The sequence below is a fragment of the Rhinopithecus roxellana genome, chromosome 16, assembly GCF_007565055.1.
Source record: "Rhinopithecus roxellana isolate Shanxi Qingling chromosome 16, ASM756505v1, whole genome shotgun sequence".
Classification (NCBI taxonomy): domain Eukaryota; kingdom Metazoa; phylum Chordata; class Mammalia; order Primates; family Cercopithecidae; genus Rhinopithecus; species Rhinopithecus roxellana.
In genome coordinates this window covers 48738165-48758753 of record NC_044564.1, presented here as the reverse complement: position 1 = coordinate 48758753, position 20589 = coordinate 48738165, and the positions used below count along the sequence as shown (strand labels likewise).

At 38.7% G+C, this 20589-nt stretch overlaps 1 protein-coding gene across 33 annotated transcripts in view; it reads right to left on the bottom strand.

Annotated features, from left to right (window-relative positions):
* TRPM3 (transient receptor potential cation channel subfamily M member 3) overlaps positions 1 to 20589 on the bottom strand; it is a 938690-nt gene that overhangs the window by 232276 nt on the left and 685825 nt on the right. The gene's annotated exons all lie outside the window — the stretch shown is intronic.

The following is a 20589-nucleotide window of genomic DNA, read 5'->3' as shown; positions in this document are numbered from 1 at the left end:
GCAGAAGAGAAAACTATGCCCTAAGGAGGTTAAACGATTTGTGCTAGGTCATAATGCTTGATGGTCTGTCTGAGTTGAGCCTATCGACTTCAGCCTTGTCCCATGGTGTTGCTGTTCCTGATTATATTCTAAGTCTTTCATAGTTTCCTAATCATCTGTATCAGGGATGATAAGGGGGAACACTAAATGAAGATAATCGCAAAGTGCATTAAGTAGTTTGAAGAGTATATTTGCAGGCTGGGCTTGGTGGCTCACGCCTGTAATCCTGGCACTTTGGGAGGCTGAGGTTGGTGGATCACTTGAAGTCAGGAGTTCAAGACCAGCCTGGCCAACATGTCCAAACCCCGCTTCTACTAAAAATACAAAATTAGCCAGGCATGGTGGCACGTGCCTGTAATCGCAGCTACTCAGAGGCTGAGGTGTGGGGATCGCTTGAGCCTGGGAGGCAGAAGTTGCAGTGAACTGAGATTACGCATCACTGCACTCCAGCCTGGGCAATCAAATGAGACTCCATCTCAAAAAACAAAAACAAAACCCAAAAACCAAAAAGAAAAAAAACAAAAAAACCAGTATTTGCTTCTAATTTTTCATAAGTATTTGCTCTGCTGAACTAGATGCCTTCTGTTTGGGTACAAATGCTTACTCTATCTTCTCTGAAGATCCTTTCTTGTTTTGTAACCATATTCCTTAGGATATATGGAAGCCTGCTTTCTTAAAATTATTATTTTCTAGTTCTTCCCATATTTTCTGTGTAACATTGGAGTGATTTAAAAATTTTTACTGTAATATTTAATCATCAGAAAAATTAGAGATGAACCTATTTTATATTTCTTTTTATGACACTAGAATATTGACTGAAAATTTCTTGACATCAAAATATGGTCGTAGTATTATGTGAAATTTTTATTTTAGAATTCAGCCTTGACAAAGTCATCTTATTTACGGAAACTGTTAATTTGTGGTTCTTATCTACCCATGTTTTTGGTACATCTCAAATTAGAGGGTTTTGTGATAGGAGCTGTAGTCATTGAAGTGAGGCAGATCTCTACACTATGGCATTTGTGTCTCCATTTAAATACTGCACTTATGATCTGGAGCTTTGTAGATGAGTCACAGAGTAGTTTAAAATAGGCCAATATTCAGCCAGTGCTCAGGGTAACCAACAAAACGCCCCGCAGTTTGCTATTAGTATTCTGTTCAAATGCTCCCAATACAACCCACACATACAAATATATTTCTCCGAATGAATTTAATTACCTGCAAATTACCCGCAATATTAGAGTTTTGTTCCTAGATTTAAAAATGAGAAAATGCATTTAGAATTCAATGGGATTCTAAGAGCTAATCTTATGTTAATGAGTTTCGAGGAAGAGCCCTTCCTGTGACCCCCATAGATATTTTCTATTAGTTTATTCAGACACAATATGAGAAAATTTTAGCTATATAAAAAAACTTGTTAGTAACACCGCAATTTGGCACTTAAAAGACATAATCACCCACAGAATATCTAATTCTCTAAAGAAAAATGAAATTTTATCATTTGCTAGAAGACAAAGCAAATTACTAAATGTTATATTAAGGGCACATGAAGTTACATGTCTTGCCTGAGGTCACAGAGAATGGCGTATTTTTCTCCTTGTGCTTTTTTTTGGTAAAAGTTGCCACTTCCTCCCCAAATGTCATGACTCTGGTCTACAAGTAACACCACAATTCTTCCCAGAAAGGCAGGAAGCATTGTTAATAACAGCATTATGGCCACCAGGGCTAGGCTGTCTGGATTTAAGCTGTTACCTGTTGGCTGTGTGATCTTGTGTAAGTTAGTGTTGATGTTCTATTTTTCATATATGTAAAATGGAAACTATAATAGTACTTATCTCATAGGCTTGTGAATATTAAATGAGTTAAACTTTGTAAAAGGCTTAGAAAAATGCCTGACACATAGCAAGTCCTGCACAAGCATATGCATTATTCAAACAGAATCCTACAATGCTTTTTAGGAAAGAGTCACTGATATATTCCTTCTCATGAAGTAGCACAACTAGTGGGCCAGGGCCCCCGCGTACAATGCAGAACTCTCTCCTGGTGTTAACAGTGCTCTGCACATCTGGTGAGTCCAGTGGTGTAAGGCTGGAGAAATAACTTTCACACTTTAGAGAGGTCAGAGACCGCCAGTTCTTTCCTATGTTTGGGAAATGGAGATACTTAGCAGATTTAGGAGGCTTGATTATAGTGCAGTCTTGCAAACACTCCATGCAGACATCTGCTTGTTCATTCATTCATTCATTCATTCAACAAACAATATTCATGCCTTCTGTGTGCCAGGCACTAAGTTAGATACAGAGATATACATAATATTCAGTTCTAGCCTCAAGGAACTCAAAAAGTTGTATGCCAAGTATTCTGTAATTGATGGGTATTAACCCCAAAATTTATTCGTATAAAGCAACATTTATTTGTTGTATTGATAATTTTGTGGGTCAAGAATTTAGGCAGGCACAATGGGGATGGCTCATTTTTCTCCAGCATACCTAGGGCCTCAACTGGAATGGCTGATGAAGACTACAATAGCTCAACTGTGACCATATGTCTGGGGCCTCAATTCTGTTCCATGTGGCATCTGTTGGGGCTAGAATATCCAAGATGGCTTCCTTACTTCCAAGTCTGGTACCTGGCCTGGTCTGGCTAAAAGAGTTGAGGGTTGGCTTGCATTGCTCTTTCCCTGTTGGTTGCAGGGTAGATGGACTTCTTACATGGAAGCTGGCTTCTCTTAAAGTGAGGGTTCCAAGAGAGAGCATTCAGAGAGGCTCAGGCAGAAACTACAAGACTTGTTGGGACTTAGCCTCAGAAGTCCTAGAATGTCATTTTCTTGTACTTGATTAATCTAACAAGTCACTAAAAGTAGCCCAGAATCAAGAAGATGGAAGGAATAGACTTCACCTCTTGATGACAGCATAAATATGCACTGAAGGAATATATTAACGGTGATCATCTTGGAGACAAGCAATGACATCAAGTGACTCTGTTCAGATGAGACATCAACAGTGATCTTTTCCATATTTTGGTGATAAACAGCCTCAGTTGCCTTACTTTGAATTGTCTCTTCTAACAGATCATTATAATGAGAACCACCATTTCCTTCAAAGTAATACTCCAACTATTCATAAATGTTTCCAAAATATTATTACTGATTTGTGCATAGAACCTACAAATATTTTCTCCTTTTGATCCAGCTGCCTATTTACATTTATTTGGCATTTAGTGTGTACCAGGTATTTCTTTTAGACCTTGGTGCCTGGTCAGAGACTTTTTTGCCATGGATACTATCATCACATTTTGTGCCTGTGAAATGCTGCATATAAGGGACATCTTCAGTAATATGTGCGTATGCTTGAGCCAGCCCTTAAGGCCCAGGTTAAGTCACCACCAAAACCAGGTTTTTTTTTTCTTGATATCTTAATTTCACTTTGGGGTCTGTTTGGAGAGATAAAGCAACAGCAGCACCTGTTGATGTTGCCAATTTCTGCTAGAAACTATCTTTTCTTTTCTTTAAACTCAGAGAAAGTTTGGAAATGATTGGGCCACGTGTGGTGGCTCACGTCTATAATCCCAGTGCTTTAGGAGCCTGAGGCAGCAGGATTGCTTGAGGCGAGGAGTTCAAGAAGTGAATTGACCGCCCAACTCAAAAACATATATTTGGTTCTGTTTCTGGATACTACTTTATTCCCCCCTTTGAATTGCTTTATTTACTAGTGAGGGACGTGAGACAGGTTATTTGATCTTTAAGGCTTCATCTCCTTATCTGTTGAATAAGGGAGCGTATGTCTTCTTAGGTCCATGTATTTGGGAAAAAAAGAGATCATGCATGGAAAGCACAAAATTTGACTTCCTAAAATATTTTTCCAGTTTTCCTCATTCTCTATCTACCTTGGTTTGGGTCCTCATCATATCTTATTCAGATGGTACCAACAGACTGCTAATTGGTTGCTTCTCTATCTTCCTCTAGTCCATTCCCCACAGTGTTAATTAAATGGTTCTACAAAGCAGACATGATTCTATTGCACCCTTCTTAAATCCCTGCAATAGCGTTCCATCACCAGCAAGATAACGTCTCAACTTGCATATGGCATATAAGGTTTGTCTATGGTCTTGCTCCACAGCTAGGCTCATCTCCTGCCACTCTGTCACCCATATCCTGTAAATACTGAATCTCCCAAGCCCACCAGACCCTTGCATGCCACCATATCTTCAGCTTGCTATATCTGCTACTTGGACTATTCTGTAGTCCTAACCTCATCACTCAAAACTCATCATTTAAAACTCAGCTCAAACTTTGCCTCCTTTTTCTTTTTTCAGCTTTTATTTCAGAATCAGGGGTACACATGGAGGTTTGTTACAAGGGTATATTGCATACTTCTGAGCTTTGGAGTACGGATGATTAAGATTCAGTTGTAAGACTATTAAGCTTTAGTGAAGACACGCTAATTCACTTGATTTAATCATCCCACAATGTAAACATATATCAAGACATCACAGTGTATCCCGTTATTTGTCAACTAAAAATAAAATTTAAGAAAATGTAAACAAAAAATCACCCTCATCTCCTATGTGAAAGTCTCTGATGACTGCTCCCTTGGTGCTCTCAAAGCACTTGATACATATTTCGATGATTATTACATTGCATGGAAATTATTTGTCTCACTCCAGTAGATGAACTTTTTGAAGCAGTGATTGTTTCTTTATTCTGCGTGTACCTTAAGTTCTAGAAGAGTGCTTGGTTCAATGTTAGCTATAGAAGAATCTTTGTGGATTGACCGAGTGACTGAGTAGCTGCCTGCTTTACGTGGGTGACCAGGTGGTCATCCCCATGCCTCTTTGTCCTCATGGTGGGATGTACTTCAAGCATATTTGGGAGAATGGGAGATAAGGCATAAGGTTTTACCGTCCAGCAATTTGGTTTTCTTGATCCTTTTCCTTTCAATCAGATTCATCTCTAAGAAATATTCTTGGTCTCTATCTTTATCTTTCTTTTGTTGTTTAAACTCAAAGGGTGTTTAGAAATGATTGGGCCAGTGGTGGCTCACGCCTATAATTCCAGCACTTTGGGAGGCTGGGGTGGCAGGATTGCTTGAGGCCAGGAATTCAAGAAGTGAACTGGCTGCCCAACTCAAAAACATATATATATATATATATATATTTGGTTCTATTTCTGGATACTACCTCATCCCTCCTTTGAATTGCTTTGTAGTTCTTGTCAGGAACAGATTCTTATTCACTTGCATCTCCCCCATAATGCTTAGGGCAATATCTTGCCCAAAGAAGTTCTCAATAGCTGTTTGAAGACGTTAAGAGTTTCAGTGATATGAAGGTAATTTCACTCACTTAGATGTTGGTGGTTTTGACAACACAAAGTAATTATATCACATAAAAATCAACACAACATACATCTATATTTTTTCAACTAGTTCCATGTCATACATTGAAGTGGTGAGGCTAGTTTCACAATCTGCTATAGGAGACAGAACGACATAATTAAGATGCTATGGTATGGTGCCTTCGGCTGTAATACAGCTCCTTTATTTACCAGTGAGGGACCTGAGATAGGTTATTTGATCTCTTTAAGGCATCGTCTCCTCATCTGTTAAACAAGGGTAGTATATGTCTTTTTAGGTCAATGTATTTGGGGGAAAAAAGAGATCATGTATGGAAAGTACCTGGCACTGTTCCTGGCACATAGGTGTTAAATAATTGGCAGTTGTTGTTATTAAGAATAATAGGGGCTTTTGCACCCACAGGGAATCCCAATGATCCCTAGCTCAGAGCTGAAGCAAAGTAACTGACACGCATATTAGCTGGAGGAGGCCATCCCTATGGGGGATAGATTTCAGTATTTCTGTGAAATTCAGATGAAGTAGGTCTGTGAATAGGAGGGGAAAGGCCACATTTCAAAGCCACTAAGCTGGGGTATCAGTGCAGAGAGCTCATTAGCTCTTGGATCATATTCGTCAAAGTCATGCAAACTGGTGTTGCTAAGATGCCCTGAAACCATTACTCTTAGATAACTTTATGCCACCTTGAAGTCAAACAGGTGTTAGGATAAGAATTCATACTCGGCTGTAACCTCCTACTTTCATATTTTTGAAGTCTGCATGTTGTAGAGAAGGCACAAATCAGAAAATTCTACTGAGAGATTTGATTTTAGGATAAAAGAATGACACAGTTTTAGAGCAATCATTCTATGGATGAAGGATCCAAGGTCTGTGAAGGTGAACTGATTTGCTTAAGATAATATAGCTGGTAAGCATAAGAGCTGGATTTAGAAGCCAAGAGAATCAGGAGGGAAAAATCTCTGATAGTGACTTATTCTAACCTAAATATGTAGGTTCAACTTAGTGTATTAATGTAAAGTTAGTGATTTGTTTAAATGATGTAAAGTTAGTGATTTGTTTAAATGGAGATTTTCTCTATTTTTTGCTTAAGATGCTGCATCTCATGTGTGTGAAGACTCAGTAATGTGATTTCAAGGATCCACTACTTTCTGAGTTAATCCCCACTTAATCAGATGTCCAATGTTTCTTTTTAATTGCTTAAGTGGCAAATTAACATTTTATTCAACAATTAGAAGCCCTAAGAGTAACTCTTATAATGAAAGTTAACTGTAACTGATTGATGTTGATGTTTTCCAGAAAACACCAGTTGGATAGAAAGTTATAGAAGGTTGAATGGCACACAGAGACATGACCAATAGATAACATGGGCTGGTTAGGAGATTACTTTTCCCAACTTTTTATGAGGATCAACTCCAGATACAAATGGCCTCTATTAGCTAAGGCCTGTGAGAAATAGTTGCTGATTTTGCTTTAGGATCTATTCTAGAAAGGTTCTTCACCTGGGCTTTTCCTGAGGTTTTCATCCAGCAATATGAGGTAGATAGAAGGATATTAGAGAAGCTGTCCATAACCAGGCAGGATATGATAGTCTGTTTGCGAACAAACTGTATGTACTGCTGTACATAAAGTGATCCTTTCTTATGTTTATTTTTTTCTTTATTCTTTCTCTTCATTTTTTTCCTTCCTTCTTTCCTTCCTTGCTCCTTCCTTCCTTCTTTCCTTCCCTTTTCCTTCTCTCCTCCCCTCCCCTCTTCTTTCCTTTTCTTTCCTTGTTCTCACCTTACACTCCTGAGCCAGCTATGATAAAACAGAAGGCACAGATACACATCGAAAAGGAAACTGAAGGTGGGTGGTGTGGTGGGGGTGAGAGTGGTAAGAGAGGTACTTAGTCCCTTCTATAAGACAAGCTTTGTGCTGTGCATTTTACACATGGCATTTCATTAGACAGATTAAGAAAATCCTCACCAGGCTGTAAACTCCTTGGATGCATGAACTGTGCATTTTATTACTTATATACTCTCTTCTACCCTTCCTTCAGTGCTAATCAAGGTGCAGAAGATAGGTTTTTCTGCCACCCCTTATCTTGATCTCTCTTACCCTGCTTTCTTACTCCATAGCATACATCTTCTAAAATATCATATAATGTGTTTATGGATTATGTTTATTACTTTTGTCTATCTAACCCTGCTAAAATAAAAGCTCCACAAGGGCAGGGATTTTTGTCTATTTGGTTCACTAATGTATTTTTGCCATTGCCTAGAATAGTGCCTGGAACATAGTAGGTGTTCAAAAAATATCTGTTGAATGACTGAATACATATTGCTGACTGGAGGAAAGAATATAATTAAAAATAGGGAAAATGTCAAATAATATTTGAGATCTCTCAGACATTCAAGGCTTCTCAGTTTGGTGGAAACCAATTGCAGAAATACTAGAGCTGTGTTATCCAATATGGTAGCTGTTACTCACATGTGGCTATTTAAATTTAATTATAATACAATAAAATGAAATTCAAAATTCATTTCCTTAGTCACACCAGTCACAGGTCAAGCACTCAGGGACTCTGGTTCGACAGCTCAGATATAGAAGATTTCTGTCATCACAGAGAGGTTTTTTTTTGAGACAGGACCTTGCTCTGTTGCCCAGCCTGGAGTACAGGGGTGCAATCACAGCCCATTGCAGCATCAGCCTCCTGGGTTCAAGCAGTCCTCCCACCTCAGCCTCCCGAGTAGCTGGGACTTGGCCTCCTGAGATGCCACCACACCTGGCTAATTTTTCATATTTTTTGTAGAGACAGGGTTTCGCCATGTTGCCCAGGCTGGTCTCGAACTCCTGAGCTCAAGGGATCCACCTGCCTCAGCATCCGGAAGTTCTGGGATTACAGGCATGAGCCACCACACCCAGCCATATCATCAGAAAATTCTGTTGGGCAGTGCTGCTCTGGAGATAGGCAGGGCAGCCAAACTTTTCATCTTAGGCAGGGACAAGTGGGACATTTAGATGGAAAATCCTGAACAATATTGGCTGTGTCTCTGTCGTGTCTCTTCTTTCCTTTGCCTTCGGTTATGAATGTGTGCAAGAGTAGAAGTGAAGTGTTGCCAAAGGATACAGAGACTGCCACATGTCAGGTGGATTCTCTGTTGCCAACACTGGAAGGAAATCACACCCTCTGAGTTCATTCCAAGTGCAATCCCATCAGCGAATATTGCCATAGCCCAGGCAAGAGAAAAAGTTTTTTTTTTTTTTTTATTGTTTTAGGACCCATATAAAAGACAGAATCAGAGCTGGACTGAATTTTTGGGGTCTCCAGGCAGACTGCAACACTGGCCTCCTGCAATTGACTGGTCTTACACATTGGTGCAACGCTTACTCACAGGAGAAGTTACCCAGCATATGAGAGAAGGGAGAGAAGATGGAATCTGGGTGCCACCTCCTCTGTTGTCTGGAAAAACTCAGACAAACTCAAAAACTTGCCCTCAGATACTGGGGCAAACAAAATAAACCTTTTGGAGTTACTGGGTCCCACCTTCTTAGAGGACAACATGGTATAGCTGCTAAGGGCCTAGCTCCAGCTCCCGTCAGTCTGGGCTGACCGCTCGCTAGCTTTGAGATATTTAGCAAATTACCTAACCTTTCTGTCCTCAATTTCCTCATGTATAAAATAGGGATAATAATTATAGCCACCTTGTGAAGTTTATGAAATAAAGTGCCTAGATCAGCCTGATGCATGCAGAAGCTCTAAAAAATATTAATTTCAAATTTTTGAGCATGCTGCTGGAGAGAGGGTCAGAGGTGTGGGAAAAGGGGAGGGATAAGTTTAAATTCTCTTTCAAAGTAACTTATCAAAATATTCCTTTTATTTTACTCTATGAAACACTGGGACAAATATAAGTGTCTCTATTTTTGTTACATATTTATGATAGATTTCTAGTTTTTTTTTTTAAAAAAATTCTCATGCATTTTTAATAGGCAATTGCTCAGTTAGCTTGTCTCTCAGTGTCCAGATCCAAGCAGCATCCCACACTAAAGGATTTCTTATTCTTCATCTCCTGTGTATTACGTCTGTGTGGAAAGGCTCATATGACAGATGATAACTTAAACACTGTTGTGCCTTACAGAGTCGACGAAAAAATGGACCTTTTGTTCTATTTTCCAGACAGCTGGATGTCTTATTTTTCCTGTTGGTTTCATGATTTAATGCACTACGTGATGATTGCCTGGTAGTCTTATAGCTATGGGGGTATCTATAAGATTTTGGCTTTATTTCAGTTCATGAAATAACAAATAAATTCATGGCATGTTGACTCCAAATTCCTATCTTTGCCTCAGCAGACACTGTTAATCTATCTTAGTATGCTTTCTTCTGCACTGAGATGCGATCTCAGAATCATATTAGCACATCATTCCAGGAAGCCTCTACTAATTTATTGGAGTTGACACTCAGATTTAAACTACAGTTTACCCTTGAACAACAGGGGTTTGAACTGTGCGGGTTCACTTACACTCTAACTTTTTTTTCTTCCTCTGCCACCCTTGAGATAGCAAGACCAACCCCTCCTCTTCTTTCTCCTCTTCCTCAGCCCTATTCAATATGAAGACAACAAGGATGAAGACCTTTATGATCTCTTCCACTTAACGAATAGTAAATATATTTTCTCTTCCTTATGGTTTTCTTAATATTTTCTTTTCTCTAGCTTACTTTATTGTAAAAATATATTATACATGTAACATATAAAATATATGCTAATTGGTAAGTTACCAGTAAGGCTTTTGGCCAATGATGAACTATCAGTAGTTAAGTTTTTGTAAGTCAAAAGTTATTCATGGATTTTTGACCACATGGGGGGTTGGCAACTCTAACCTCATGTCATTCAAGGGTCAACTGTATTTGTCATCAATGCATTAGTGATAATAAAGTCTCAAATTTACTATCAAATGGCAAAAACCAAGGAGATGATAGGGTTAAACAACTCCAAATTTTAGGTTTGTCTCCAAGACACTGAATCATGGTTCTATGGATTTAGAGGAATGGATTATTTACTGCTTAAGACTTTTAGAGGTTTATGCTCATGGATGGACATTTGCTTTGCATGGAATATCCCAAGAAAACATAATAAATATGTACATCGACTCTAAGAGAGTTGTCCAACAATTAGGATAGTGCAAAAAGATGTTATTGAAACTGAACGGAGACTTTTCTAGACAACAGTAGTGCAGACTTGAGTTAATCTTGAAATCCTACTTTAATGCATTTTTAGTGTTTCTCTGACTGAATAAGCTTTTGTAGCATGTATTCACTGTTCTATATAGTTTTCATAAATCCTGTGGTCCATGATCAACATCTGAGAATTGCATGAGGAATCTGGGGATTAAAAACATCCCAAACATTATTTATTATTAATAATACCACTAGATGAGGCATTAACCCTCTATATCCCTAGCAGCTGTAGATCCTATTGTTGGCCAGGTTGATTCAGAATCTACTTTCTCTCTCTTTTTTTTTTTTTTTTTTTTTTTTTTTTTTTTTTTGAGACGGAGTCTTGCTCTGCCACCCAGGCTGGAGTGCAGTGGCTGGATCTCAGCTCACTGCAAGCTCCGCCTCCTGGGTTTACGCCATTCTCCTGCCTCAGCCTCCCGAGTAGCTGGGACTACAGGCGCCCGCCTCGTTGCCCGGCTAGTTTTTTGTATTTTTAAGTAGAGACAGGGTTTCACTGTATTAGCCAGGATGGTCTCGATCTCCTGACCTCGTGATCCGCCTGTCTCAGCCTCCCAAAGTGCTGGGATTACAGGCTTGAGCCACCACGCCCGGCCCCAGAATCTACTTTCTCTAAAGGAAAGGAATGAAACACCAGTACATTTTATTATTTGCACCTCACTCAGATAAATTTGTGGATTTTATTTTATTTTATTTTATTTTTTATTTTTTTTTTTTTTTTTTTTTTTTTTTGAGGCGGAGTCTCGCTCTGTCGCCCGGACTGGAGTGCAGTGGCCCGATCTCAGCTCACTGCAAGCTCCGCCTCCCGGGTTTGCGCCATTCTCCCGCCTCAGCCTCCCGAGTAGCTGGGACTACAGGCGCCCGCCACCTCGCCCGGCTAGTTTTTGTATTTTTTTTAAGTAGAGACGGGGTTTCACTGTGTTAGCCAGGATGGTCTCGATCTCCTGACCTCGTGATCCGCCCGTCTCGGCCTCCCAAAGTGCTGGGATTACAGGCTTGAGCCACCGCGCCCGGCCAATTTGTGGATTTTAAAGCCCTTACTACATCTTTTTGTGAGACAGGCTAGGTTGTGAAACTTCAGAGAAAAATTTGCTAGAAATTAAATAGGTAAAGAAATGCATTTGTACATGGTAAGGCAGAGAAGCCTGTGACAGCAGGAAGTGCTTGGAGAACAGTGGGGAGGACAGCTCCATTGGGTTGTAGGGTGAATACAAGGTTTGTTGAGTGAGAGTTGGCTCTAGAGAAAAGCTGGGGTCAGGATACAGTGGATCTTAGGTCCAAGCAAAGGAATGTGATCTTGACCTGTAGGTCAGGGGTCTTCAATGGGGTTTCACAAAGAAGCCCCTGGAATTTTCAGGAAGAGCTCCACAGCTGCCTCAGAGCTGCCTTTGTAGGTGAGAGTCAGACAGAGAGAAGGATGCTCTAGGAAAACAGTTCTGAAAGTATGGTCTCTGGACCAAAAGCATAGCATCACTTAGGTATTCCTTTGAAATGCATATTACCTGACCTCAACCAGATTTATTGAATTAGAAAATCTGGAGGTGGAGCCAGCAATTATGAGATTTTTTTTTGTAGTTTTTTTCTCTTATTTTAAAAAATGCATATCTAATTGACAAAAATTGTATGTATTTATGGTATTTATGGCATGTTTTGATATGTGTATACACTGTGGAATGGCTAGATCAAGCTGATTAACATATGCATTAACTCACATACTTTCATTTTATTATGGTGAGAAAACTTGAAATCTACTATCAGCCATTTTCAAGTATACACTACATTATTATTGACTATAGTCCCCATTATGTACAATACATCTCCTGAACTCATTCCTCCTGTGTAGCTGTTTGTTTTCACAAGCCCTCTGGGTGATTCTGATGCAGAATAAAGTTTGAGAACCATGGTCTAGGCCTCCTATCCCAGCGTTGACAGAGTAAACCTATACCTTGTCTGTGTTACATGTTGCACCTCTACCTGAGGATTCATTTGAGAAAGAATTCAAGGGCTTCAAAAAAGTAAAAATCAATCAAGGCAAGTGGGAGGTTAGGACTCTTTAAAGGTTGTTCATTCCAACTGTAAAGTCAAAGGAAGCTGGGGTAGGACACTGCAGATGCTGAGTTTCCAATGCTGCCCCCTGGGACCCTGAATCTCAGACAGCTGAAAGAACCATCATTTGTCACCAACTAGCACCATTTCACTTCTAAATACCTTTGCTTTCCTCTTCCTCTTTTTTCTTTCTCTTTTTAGATTGGTTATCTATTTTGAGCTAGTCAAAAAATGATTTGCAAAAGAAACAAGGAAATAAGTAAACTGAATGCCCTTAAAAACTCCATGTAAATAAAAATACTAAGCAATCAATCTGTCCGTCCTGTCAAAATGAGTATTTTTATGGCACAGCTTGCTTTTCAGGAAAGAATGTTCAAGTCTGCCAGATGTTTGGAACCACATACAGCTGTGGGAAAGAGAGAAATGGGGTGATTGATGGTAAATATGCTTTTCAAGTCAACTGGGTTTCAAAGACAAAATTCGCCAGAGGGTACAGAGGGCTTGTGGTAACAATGCAGTGGCTTGTGAGGAGAATGCACGTGAGGCCCAGAAACCAAGGAAGGTATTTTTGAAAACATCAGAGAAGTGAGGGCCATAGACCACTCTCAATGGAATCACCTGGGGTTTGGGTTTTTTTTTTTTTTTTTTTTTTTTTGAGGCGGAGTCTTGCTCTGTCCCCCAGGCTGGAGTGCAGTGGCCGGATCTCAGCTCACTGCAAGCTCCGCCTCCCGGGTTCCCGCCATTCTCCTGCCTCAGCCTCCCAAGTAACTGGGACTACAGGCGCCCGCCACTCGCCCGGCTAGTTTTTTTTTTTTTTGTATTTTTAGTAGAGACGGGGTTTCACTGTGTTCGCCAGGATGGTCTCGATCTCCTGACCTTGTGATCCGCCCGTCTCGGCCTCCCAAAGTGCTGGGATTACAGGCTTGAGCCACCGCGCCCGGCCGGGTTTGGGTTTTATATACAGTTTCTCGAGCCCCACCCCATGTGCATCAAAGTCAGGATATTTAGGAGGATCTGGATCTCCTAAAGCTCTCAAGGTGATTCTCAGACCTGCTGAAGTTTGATAACCACATGTTTATTTGGATTTTTCTTGTTGTTGTTGTTAAACAAGTAGCCAAGAGTTAGCTAAGGAAATCTCAGAGGAATGTAATCACTAGAGAGCTCTGAAATCATCACTCGGCATTGATGGGCTTTCTGAAAGTTGTAGATGATGGTTCTTTAAAAGGAATTTCTCTATCATAATGGATTACACAACTATGTTTTCTCTGATGTTTGCTCTTTATGTTCAAGGACATTCTTTCCTAGAGAGTTTTGCTCACCTCCATACTCTTTAGGAAAGAGCAAATTAGTCCATGTAGAGAGCTGATGAGCCAATTTAGATCAATGAAACTTTTCCTCTCCATGGTGCTTTCTTCCCTGAAGAAGAAACTCTGGATAATTGTTTTTAAAGTCAATGCTTCATTCTTCTCATGTTGATACAACATGAGGGATCAAATAGTGAACTCTAAGACAAACGTATTTATTTTATTTCTCACTTTCCTAAATACACAGAGCTACTCTAGCCCTATAGAGCTTGGACACAATGACACAGGTTGCAATATATCTATGTCTTTATATAGACTACAGAGGCAAAAACTGCTGTGGTGTTGTCTCCATGACACTTTCTCCATTTACTCCAAACTATGCTTCCTTCTACCTTCTCAGAATTCAATAATAGCATCTAATTGAAAAATTATTTGTTAGTATATTAGTTCAAATAAGATTATGTGAACATCTCTTGAGGAAAATTATACTACTTTTCATAGCACCCATAGTACCTAAAACAAGTATTCAAAAATACCTAGTGATTGATTTGAAAAGCCATATTATCAGTTCTATCTTTAAGTCTTCACTTAAATTTTAAGCTTATATATACACACAGATTAACATATAATACGTATATATAAAGTAATCTTATTGGATTCAATTTATTAATTAGTGTATATAAATTTAACATAGACACACACACACACACACACACACACACAACCATCGCCACACTATCTCAATGAATTTGTCCCTTTTACCAATTTTCTTCATTCTATTTCAGATTAATTATTTCTCTGAATTGAGTTATATAAGGGAGGGTCAAATATTAGTTCTTCTCAGTCCTCCAGGCTGACCTTCAGCTTAGATCCAGTTTTTGATGGAAAACGGGGAGAGGAAAAATAGAGTCATTCTATTGCCATTTCGTGGATAATTAACATACACTGTTCCATTGATAGGATTCTCGTGAAGAATGCACCACACATTTACTTTATCCCCTGTGCTCTTGTGACCCTTTGTGCCTTTATCAAAGCACACATGACCTTCTAGTTATCTGCACTCGTGTCTATGTTTTAGTCCCCATTATAAAGTCCTTGACAGCTAGGGCTGTGGCTTATTCATCTTCCAACAGGCCCATGCATATAGTAGGCACCCAATAAATGTTAACTAGGAAAACAAGTTACAGTGACCCTTTTTATAAGTGAAACCACCAGTGTTCCTTGTCTGTACAGTATGTTTCCAAAAAAAAGAATCAAGTTTTGACATGATTTCTTGTAGAAAATTTTAGAAAATAGACAAGGTAAGATGAAATTAACAAAAACTATAACGGACACTTGAAGCCAGCATGCTTGATATGTCTCCTTTTTTCTCACTTGACATTCCAATTATGTCTAAATCATGCTGGAATACAAACCATTGAGATCAATTACGTTCTTTTGGCAGGTCTTATAGAGACAAATAATTAGGGTTTGACACCCTTCAGCTTTAGATGGAAATCTCTGGAGCAGCAGGAGAAAACAATAGTGACCACTGCACAGAATGACAGGCCCTGGGGATTACAGACTACATTTGCGTTTCTAAAATGTCCAGCTTTCTGGTGACTTTCTCATATCTTTGGTCATTTTGATGTATATTTGCAGAGAAACATGCTTTTGCCACATCTCTGCTAGGAATATATAGTTACATAATTTAAAGCCATACAATGTATTTTTCGTTTTTCATCTCCAGTTAGCGCTCATTTATGCCTTTGCCTCAGCTAATCAAATAATACAGGGAACCTTATTAAAAATCCTTTAAGCAGGAAAGTCAAATTTTTATTAGCAATGTATTATCTATTCTCCTGCTCCCAAGCCATTGCTCATTTATTCTTCCCAATATCCAATACAAATTCCACTGACACACAAAAATGTGAACAGTCTCTTGGTGTTTTCCCCACTGATAATTTCCCAAAAGTTAATAACAGACGACTAAAAAACTTGAAGGCTTTCTGCTACCAGCAAGCTCTGCTTCTTGTCCTAGAGTATCTAAAAAATGGTAAATACAGATGATTATTTCTGGAATGAAGATGCCAAAATAAACGTAAAAATCAATAATAAAATTTGGATGAATAAGGAGCACCATTTTGGAACACAAATGCATTTGGATGCCTTTTTCACACTGACATTTTTTATGGGTGAAGTACCTGCTCACTGATTGACAAATGATGGGCTAGACAACATTTCTCTGCCATCTGACACTTTGGTTGACCATTATGAGGCAAAGTAATCTCTGATTTCAATGTCAGGAGAAAGGTATGGTATTCTCAACTATGCATACTACAGCTCATATGGCTCCAACACAAAAATAGAATCCTAGTATTAAAATCTTAGGTGATTCAAATACTATTTGGGTAGCATGAATCTCTTTAACTTTGTCATGTTTAGTCATTCATGATTTAGAAATAAAATTTGATAATATTTCTAAAGCAATAAAATTAATTAGGGAAAGTGACTAAATTTTAATTAGTGACTCATTCTAAACTATGACAGATGAGAAATAGAAAATCCATTATGCCAACGAGAAAAAAATGGGAGTTTGACCATTTCTTTCAGGTACTATATGCCACAGAGCAGAGATAGGGAGAAAGAGATTCAAACAAGAATTTAATTGCAATTGTCTTTTAGTTTATCCAAACCCATTTGGATAGTGATAGATGCAGTCTGTCTTTTTCTATCCTAAGTAATCTCATCTACAAAAGCTAATCAGTTTTGTCAATTACAAATTACTTCCAAAGTGATTGCCTTTCAAATTCACATTCTAGAAGGGAATTCAAAGATAAAACATAAAGTTCACAAAGGTTAAAATGTAAGGCTTGATTTGTTTTTTTTTACTCCTTTAAGATTATAAAATGAAAGGCTCTAGAGGTGAATAGTTCTTGGATCTGTATTATTTAAGAATCTTTAAATTAACTTAAAACATTTTTAATCATATTTGAGTTACCAAAGTAATTGAAAAGATACTGGTGCAGCCCTGAAATAAAGGTTTCATAAACAGGATATATGTGTTCTCTATATCCAATTTCATTTGTACAGTGATGCACATTTATATAGATTTGTTTATATGATCATGTAGTTGTGGATTTACATTTATTTGTAGTGAAACATTTCCAACACTGTTGGACTTTATTAGAAATCAAAGAAGAAATCCTTCCTGGTGAATAAGGTCTAGGTGGGCCAATTTTTTTTTTCTTAACATAAAGTACACTACTGCAAGATAATGTTATTTGGAAATGATTTTTAAAATTGGCTGCACGTGTGTGGCTAGACAATTTCTTATCAAGCTAAATAAACATGATGAAATTCTTGAAGTTATTCAGATGGCACAGAGAAACATTCTGACTTCGTTTTATCATGATGATTTTATAATTGCTTTCCTGGAGCAAGAGGACACTTCATCATAACTACACATAAAATACAAAACTTCTCTTTAGACTTCTATTTTCTTAATAACCATTTCTAAATTTCTCTTAAAAATTTTAAAGTTTTAATTTTAAAACGTCTTAGGATCGAAAATTATACTTAATTCTTTACCTCCACACTAGTTATATGCATAAACTCATATTCTTTGATAATCAGCCATTATTCATAGTTTGTGTAGATCCCATATAGATTGTGCTTTTGCATATTTTGACTATAAAAATTACAACAAAAACTGCTAATTAAAGTTAAAAGAGCATATTTTTGGCCAGGCACGGTGGCTCACGCCTGTAATCCCAGCACTTTGGGAGGCTGAGGTGGGAGGATCATGAGGTCAGGAGATGGAGACCATCCTGGTTAACATAGTGAAACTCCGTTTCTACTAAAAATTCAAAAAATTAGCCAGGGGTGGTGGCAGGTGCCTGTAGTTGCAGCTACTCAGGAGGCTGAGGCAGGAGAATGGCGTGAACCCGGGAGGCGGAGCTTGCAGTGAGCCAAGATCGCCTCACTGCACCCCAGCCTGGGCGACAGTGTGAGACTCCATCTCAAAAAAAAAAAAAAAGAAAAGAAAAGAAAGCATGATATTTTTGACTCTTAATTTTGGGGTTGGTGTATGATCGTCTAGGCAGGAAGAGAGAAAGAATCCACATGACACGGGGTTGATCAGCTTGGACATTGGCTTACAACCAGGAATGCATTGGTTTTGATTTCTCTGGAATACCAATGGTAATAATAATAATACTAAAGTATAATGAAAAGAGGAAGCTGAAGGCAACTGAAGTGCATTGAAATATTTAAAAAAGGGTATCACTGAAGTACTATACGAGGAACACTACAGCACACAGCATAAAACACCTTTCAGTACATGTTCATCATATACCAGTAGGGATTCTGGCCTGGGATCTTGGGCTGTGTGGCTTTGGACAAAGCGCCTAATTTAAACAATCTTAATTTAAATAATAATTTAATTTAAATAATCGAGGTCCCACCCAGTTCTAAAATACATAATCTTTCTTCCATATTAAAGCAGGAAGGGCAATCTAAGTAGTTTAACATATTTATATATAACTTATTAAATATTTTAACATTTTCAAGGTAGACAATCCAAGATCATGGTAAATAACAGGCACTGGATCCTGGCTTTCATTGTGTATACACCTGAGAAACCTGAAATGCTGAGGTGAACAGTGTACTTTTCCATGAGTTTTCTGGAAAAACAAAAGCAAAAACAAAAAAACCCAGAAAAACAACAGATGCATTCTGAATGCAAATTTGCATCTACTTTGTAGGAATACCATAAAATAATGTGCAAACTAGAAAGTAAGAAATAAGCCAAAGCTAAAAACTGTATTAAAATTATTATTTATTTCTGAAAAATAGAACAAATTGCTAGATTTAGAGAAAGGAGAACCTTGGTTATTTTTATTTATTTACTTTTTTAAGACAGAGTTTTGCTCTTGTTGCCTAGGCTGGAGTGCAGTGGCACGATCTTGGCTCACTGCAACTGCAACCTCTGCCTCCTGGGTTCAAGCTATTATCCTGCTTCAGCCTCCCAAGTAGCATGTGCCGTGCCACCATGCCTGGCTAATTTTTGTATTTTTAGTAGAGATGGGGTTTCACTACGTTGGTCAGGCTGGTCTTGAACTCCTGACCTCAAGTGATCCACCTGCCTTGGCCTCCCAAAGTGCTGGGATTATAGGCATGAGCCACTGTGCCTGACCCTTGGTTAAATTTTTAATAAAACAAAGCACAATTAAGAATCTTGAACTCTGGGTTGATTGCAAACATAGAGAAGTTTGGGTACATATTCTCTTTTTAGGTTCTGAGCTATAAAATGGACTAATATTTACTATAAAAAATAATAGTAATTTAACTAAATTTAAATAGTTCTGAGCTATAAAATGGACCACTCATTTACTATCAAAATATAATAATAATTTAACTTTTTTTTTTTGGTATCAGGGCTTTTGGGTTTGCAGTGTTAAGCTGGAGGCTCAATGCCTTTTGTTATTCCTCATTTCACAAACATAGGTTCATCTACTAATGAGGTAGGTGTGCTGTTTTAATGGCTTATGTGGAGTACTGGGCTGCTGTCAAAGATGAAGAAGGGGATGGGGAGAGATGGGATGGTACTGACTCGCCATGCTCAGTCTCTAAATAAAGCAGGCTAGGTACAAGAGGGATGGGTACGAAAGGGATGGAGGAGGGAGCATCCTGCTGTAGGTGAGCTCATTTGTATTTTTGTTTTGTAATACTTATCTACTTATTAGACTTACTGTGAGCATCCTGAGAGTGGCAATTAATTGTATGTTTTTCTTTTTTACATCTTAATGTTCGGCCTAGTGCATGGCACCCAGGAAACACTTAATGTGTATTTATAAAAGGCACGAATAAAAGACCATCATCTCATTTGAGGCTTTCCCCTCCCCACAAATTTCATGTGTTAGGGGAATTGATTGGATTAGGAAGTTCCTTATTTAACACATCAATGGCTCCCCTGAGTTTTACCCCCTTAACCTCACTCACACCTTGGGATGGTTTATTTTGATCTAATAATCTGCAAGGGTGCTGGATTTCAGCATTTGCTCAGTGGGAAGTTGGACTGGAGGGGAGTACTGTGAAGGGGGAATCTTTCCTGGGATTGGGGGGTTTGGACTGTTGAAAGTAGCATTAGGAGCCTAACAGATGAAGGAAAGGGCGTGAGGTATTCAAAAGGAGTTTACAAAAGACCAGAGTAGTTACCATTACAGAGATTTGACTTTCCCCGCCCGTCTAGAGAAGCCTGATGGCATGGTCTACCACAGATCTTCACAGTGGCTTGGCAATGCTGGTGTTTGGAGGCCGAGCCTGGAAGCTGAAAAACCCAGCTTCTCTGAAGTTACCAAGCTGAACCATCTGGTCCAGACTGGTTGTGCTTCATGTGTTAAAACCCAATTCCTGCTTCTCCTTACTGGGAGGAGGAGAAGGAGATACGAAGACAAGGAAAAGGAGACTACAGCCTATGATCTCCTCTCTCTTCCTCACCCTTGTTATTTATCTGTGTAGCTTTCATAGAATTTCCCACTTCACAGGGCATTTAGAATATGTTCCTCTGTTCTTCGCCCCAGCCCTCCCATGACAGACATTTTTTAGACAATTTGTTCATAGCTTGTTTTGATTTGAGGTCTTGGTTGAGCTACTG